The sequence below is a fragment of the Lucilia cuprina genome, chromosome 6, assembly GCF_022045245.1.
Source record: "Lucilia cuprina isolate Lc7/37 chromosome 6, ASM2204524v1, whole genome shotgun sequence".
NCBI lineage: Eukaryota > Metazoa > Arthropoda > Insecta > Diptera > Calliphoridae > Lucilia > Lucilia cuprina.
The window spans coordinates 22,717,586-22,724,583 of record NC_060954.1 but is presented as its reverse complement, the minus strand read 5'-3'; positions in this window follow the sequence as shown (position 1 = coordinate 22,724,583).

Below are 6,998 nucleotides of genomic sequence, written 5' to 3'. Positions count from 1 at the left end.
ATATATATATATTTGTAACAATTTCAAGATATTTATACAAATTGACACCTTACAAACATTGTACTGGACCTAAAACAACATTGTTATAATAAACTTATCATTTATTGCAATAAACTTTTGTACACGTAAATGTTTATGCTTTTTTCACATGGGTGCTTATAAAAAGATAATTTCCATATTATCGCTAAACAATACGACCTTTTAAAAAAAACATTTTTAAGTTAACATTGATAATAGTAACAAAACTAGTCGAAAATATTACGGTGTTGCAGAATAATCGAAACAACAATTTAAATGCATCAACAATAGCCCTAAATTCGATTATGCCGAAAAATATACACATTGCTCATTTACTACAAGAATGGCAAAATTAAAAAAAAAAAAAGAAAAAGTATTTTCGAGATAAATGGCTTTGTTGAAAGTTTAATGACTTTTTACTATTTTTGAAATAAATTTTGAACAAACCAAAGAGATTTGAAAAACTAAACCAGATTCATATCCAGTAAAAAATACTGCTTTTTGTAAGGAAGACTATAATATAGAATCATACCTACTGGTTAGCTACTTAGAGGCAAAAGCGCTTTGTTAATAGGCCTGTTAATGAGATTAGTAATGATAATAATGAGTGCATCTAACAGCGCTAATAACTCCCAATTACATCATGTATTTTAAATTGAAATATTAATTTATTTCAATTTAAAAAAAAAAAAGTAAGAGTTCAATATTCGGCTGAGCCGAATCTTATATACACTTCACCATGATGTGTTAAAAACAGTCAGTATTAAAAATTCCTATTTATGTGTTATCACCAGGGAAACCAAAATATGCAAATGCATGTTTTTTGTGGTGCGTCGTATGGACTCATGGATAAGATATTTACACGTTTCAGACCAATTTGAGAATTTTGGCATCGATTTGCTAGAGCATATTTTTGCATATTTTACCCATAAGAGCATAATTTTACATGATTTGACTTTTTAGCATATTTAAGGCATATTTTCGAGTTTTTAGAGCATATTTTACTCTTTTAGTGCATATTTTGATGTTTTCGTTTTTTTTCGTTTTTATACATTTTTAATTTTCTTTTCAAAACTTTATTTAAAAAAAATTCTATTTTTTTTAATTTTTTAGCCTATTTTACAATTTTGAAAAAAAATTTCGTTATGTCATAGTTTTTTATTCAATAAAGTATTATATTTTAAATCGGACATAAAACATATGTTTTTTGGGGACCAAATGGTTTCATGTTATTTATTGGTTATCTGAACGTAAAACGGAATTCCATTATACTAGTTCTTCAAACTAAGAGATGAAACATTTATAAAGAAATGTTCATTACAATTTCAGTCTTTTTAAGCTTTTCAATGTTAAAAAATAATAAAAAATTTTATTTTTGGAGCATATATTTTAAATTTTAAGAGCATATTTTGAGTTTTTTACGTCATATTTAAAGCGCTTAAAACACTTTTTTAGAGCATGTTTTCGGTTTCCCTGGTTATCACTTACTCCAGGCCCTCGGTCGGTTCGGCTTCTCTTAGTTAATTCCATTAATTGCGGCAAAATACTATTTGATATAAATATCATCATATATACTAAGAATATTTCTTCCACTCCAAGTTATACATGCTCAATTTCATGTTTCTTATAGAAAATTCAAAATGTGCCTTTTGTAAAACGAAAACGTACCATAAAGTTCCCTTTTATGGGTTTTCGCCTAATTTCGACTCCACATATTTAATTTCATGTTTCTAGGTTCAATATTATAGAACATTCAAAAAGTTCCTCTTGAAGGACGAAAAAGTAGCAACAAGTCCCCTTCTCCTTCAATACAGGCTCTACATACTTAATATAATATTTCTAGCCAATAACAACACATTTGTGCTGTTCTCGCTCTGTTACTCTTGCTCTGCTTTGCTTTTATAAACACGAAAGAACAATACAAAATTAACCGTATGATTATATGTTTTGTTATTGTTTGTTAATAGACAGAATTTATTAAATTATTAACTAATGTGCGTTAAAAGACCGCAGTATACTGGGATGAGTATCGTAGTAAACTTGGTGAATACAAGAAATTTGTTCGTAAAGCCAAACAAGACTCCTGGAAACTTTGCGGTGAACAGGTAGACAGCGTAAATGACGTATGGAAGATAAAAAAATTCCTATTCAAAACTCATGTCCAACCGGAATATATGGTGGATGAAACGATCAGGAGGCTGGAGGATATGGAGGAGACACTGAAACTCCTAATGGACTCCCTTTTCACACCCGGTATATCGAATAACATAGATGAACCGATATTGGAGGGGAGGCTAACACAGAAATTGTAATTCGCTCCCTATAAACCTGCAGGGCCGGATGGCATTTTACCGGCACTCTTACAAATGGAAGAGGGACTGGTTTCCCTACATCTGACACATATACCTCAATAAATGGCAGGGCAGGGCTTCCTGGGCCAGAAGATACCAGTGACAGACAAACTTAAGTACTAAGGCGTAATCCTCGACCGAAATTAAAATGGAGACATCACATAGAGGATCGCCCAGCACCGGTGTGCTTTGTTATATGTAGGAGAACTATAGTCATGAAATGGGGTCTTAATCCTACTATGACACATTGGCTTTACAAAACTGTAATAAGACCAATTCTAGCTTATGCTTCAATAATCTGGTAGACTGCTTTAGACAAAAAGTGCAATATCAAACTACTACAGGGTTCAGTTCAGCGTACATGCTGCTTGGGTATAAGTGGTGCCATGTATAATACATCCACAAAGGCTCCGGAAACATTGCTAGATATTCCACCCATTGAAACATATTTAAGATATGAGGCGGCGCTTACAGCCAAACGGCTTTTTACTTTAGATGAATTGGCTAAAAGCGATTATAGGACACGTCATCAATGTATTCTGGACACATTGGAAGGTTATACACAATCATCGGATGTGCCTGATCGAATACCAAACACAGAATATGTCGGAAACTTTGAAACGCTGACAACGCCAGAAGGCAATTAGGGCTATATCAGGAGATAGAAATAAATCTAAGACCGTAAGAAAGCTTTATCTGAATACTCTCCCAGATGTACGGTTCACATCATATGGGTACCAGCCCACTCGGGAGTAGTCGGTAACGAAAGAGCGAATGTAATAGCTTTAAAGGGAAGAGAGCTCGTGGCAGTTAACCTGACAAACCCAAAACCATTCGACGCAATAAAAGCTGAACTAATAATATGGGTGAGAGAATTCCATAAGACCTCTTGGAATAATGAAACACGAAAATCCTATGGGGTGACCTGATGAGACGTATGTAGAGCATGCGGAAAGGACAGTAAAACTCTGGAGCACTTTTTTTGTCAATGTCAGGCATTCGTCGAAGTTAGATCCAAGAATCTTGGAAGTGATGTTTTTCCGGAAATAACATTCGTGAACAACACTAATTGGAATATTCTTCGGAATTACGTTCAAGATACTGAGTTTCTGAACACTGAAAAATAAGTCATTCAGTGCCCTCTTTTTTCTCATGATAAGGAGCGCACAACAGGCCCGATTGTGGCCTAGGAGTATTTCTTCGGATTTGATGTAGTATACATCCTCCTATTAACCTAACCTAACCTAGCATAAATAAAAAATGTCTGAGATTTTTGATCATATTTGGACTTAATTAAAAAGAGGGTTGCGTAGACGGACATCACTAAACCGACATCGACCCCTATAAGGAGTTTGTATCTTATGTAAATTTTACCTTATGAGGACACAAAATTAATATTTTTAAATAAAAAACAAACTTATATATAAACTTCTTACGAAGGTGAAGAGTATAATAATAAGCAAATACATGTTTGTAGTGAGTAACTCAAATTAACTTTTAACTAGTTTTCTTTTCAAATCCAACAATTTGCTACAAAATTGCATCGAGTGGCATATTTTAGCATATTTTGTTATAAATCCATAAATTGCATATTTTTAAATTGCATTAATTTTACATTTTTCCGCATAATAGTGCGGAAGGTATTTTGAGTTTGTGCTGCTAATTGTAACGTCCAAAATATTGGTCCTTAAAGTATTGGTAAAGTATCAATTTCTAGTCTGTCCATATAAAAAGATAACTTGAAATTTTGTTCTTTCATCTCTCTCACGTCCATCGAAATAAATATAATTATACAAAAATACTTTCATTCAACAAATTTTATTAGAATTCCACTTTCAGAAATTAAACATATACCATTTAAAGTTGTTTCCTAGTTTTTATATTTGTCATTCTCGTGGTCGTGGTTTCGTTCGAGTGGTATTATAGTACACAAAACAGTTCTTAAAAAGCTATTACTATTTGTTGTCAAAAACATAGGATCTGAACATCTATTAATATGTAAATTCACAAAGAAATATTTTTTGGTGCATATTTTTAAAATTTTTCGTGTATATTATAAGCGCATATTTTTAATTTTTTAGTGCATGAAAATCCATGCCCTGGTAATAAGTACTCACTTGTGGTACGCACAGTGATTTTTATTTAAAATAATGTCACAAAACAAAAATAGTAAACGTTATATTAAACAATTTAAGTAAAAATCATTTTATAACTGTTATTCTGAGTGATTTATTTTAAAAACCAAAAATAAATCACAATTCAATAACTTTGGTTATATGGTCCAGTTATTTTCAGTCTCAATCTCTGGTAGATCTGGTTATAGACAATTACACGAATAGGTACATACAAATTCCATGTACAAATGTATAAAATTGTCCATATTATCATACATTCTTAATATTAATTTAAATTTTTTTACCCACCACCACCATCAGTGATCATAGAGGGCATTCCATTCCCCGACAGCCGATTTTACGTACCGGAATGACCCGAAATTTTTCGGCCAAGGGCTGTCAACCTCAACAATAACTAAACATTTTTACCAATGGAGCAACAACTTCCGGCATTGCTGCTCCGTATCCTATTGGTCCGTGCCGGAATCGAACTAAATCCCGGACCATGATTCTGTACAGTTTGCCAGAACCGGTTGCACCATATGTCCACCCAATTACGGTGCAACGCTTGTTTGGGCTGGTGTCACCTCAGAAACTGCTCTGGACTAAATCATCATCGGGAGTGGTCGGAGACTTTTGTCGCCCCATGAAGCCAACAACAGCGACGAAATTCATTGGCATCATCGACATCGTCATCGTCGTCATCATACGCCACACCTCCACCCTCCCCACCGCAATCACAAAAACCGCAGCAAAGACAACATCTTCAGCAGCAACAACAACCCTCGCCGCTGACTCCATCGAGTCAGCGCGTCACTGGCGGAACAAATTGACGAATCCACCTTCTGCACAATAAACGATGATGCCCCCACACGGATTATGGGTAACTGCGCCAGCTCTCCAGACATCACAATAGCGAGCCCTGGTCTGATAGACTACGCAACTTGGAGAGCAGTAGTTTCTCTAGCTTCAGACCACTTACCCATTATCGTTTGTCTGGATCGACCCAATGACTTTATCGTCTCTGAACGCCGTCTCTACATAAACCAAAAGAAAGCAGCCTGGCCCGGCTTCAGAGAATTCACTGATCACATCTTCAATGATCTTCCAGCTCCTAGCAACGTACACCAAGCAGAGAGCAAGTTCCACGAAACTGTCATCGCAGCAGCAGCCCGCTTTATTCCTGCTGGTCGACTATCCTTAGTGCGTCCGCACTTCTCAGCAGAGGCAGCGAGACTAGCAGACGAGCGCGATGACCTCCGAAATATCAACCCCGACGACCCACGTATTGGCCAGCTGAATCATAATATCAGCAGGTTGGTAAATGAGGACAAGCGGAATAAATGGTTAGATCATTTGAAGAATTGCACCTTGAGCTCAGGTGTTAGAAGAAGGATGACAGGGTCGCGATTAAGTTTGCAGATACCAATATTTTCGATCCTGAACGGTGCTCGCGTGCATTTTGCCGATTTTTTTATTGAGCACCCAGAGAGAGATAAGGCGAAACGAAGTGTTGTTCGCAAACTTAACAACCTTCCAGTCTCGGACATTCCACAACCTTTCACAACGTCTGCGGTTGCAATGGCCATCAACGCAGCCAAACCATGCTGAAACACCTTTGCGAACGGGGAGTCGAGTACTTGACAATGGTTTTTAACCTGTCAATGAGCAGCCTGATAATACCCAATGCCTGGAAAAAGGGTAGAGTCATCCCGATACTGAAACCAGGGAAGAACGCGACAGAGGGTCAATCCTACAGGCCGATTTCCCTCCTGTCACCAGTCGCGAAGACTCTTGAGGCGCTCCTTCTCCCCCTGCTGTCCTGCCATCTTACAGCAGCTCGCCACCTGCATGGATTCCGTAAGATGCACAGCACCACCTCAGCATTAACCGCCATAACCACTCAGATCTCACAAGGCCCTAACCAGCAGAGGCCTTGTGAAAGCACAATCCTTGTGGCGCTAGATTTATCGAAAACCTTCGATATAGCCTTCGATATAGTCAGCCATGCCACACTCTTCCAGGACATCCTGCAGTCCACCATGCCCAATAACTTGAAGAGATGGATTGTAAGTTATCTGAGTGGCCGTCAGTCGTTCGTTGAGTTTAGAGACAAATGTTCCAAAACCCGTAGAGTTAAACAGGGAGTACCACAGGGTGGTGTCTTATCCCCCCTATTGTTTAATTTCTACCTCTCTAAACTCCCCACACCTCCACAAGGTGTGGAAGTGATATCATATGCGAACGACTGTACCATTATGGCGACGGGCCAAAACGTTGATGTGCTATGCGATCGATGGAAACCAAATTCCGACTGTGAATCATCCAAAGATTTTGGGGGTCACCTTTGACAGCCTGTTTACTTCCTCAGCTCATGCCACTGCAATTATGCACAAATTGCGAAGTAGAAACAAGGTCCTCAAAGCGCTAGCCGGCAGCACCTGGGGAATGGACAAAGAAACCTTGTTGGCTACCTATAAAACTATTGGCCGGTCAGTGGTCAATTACGCTGCTC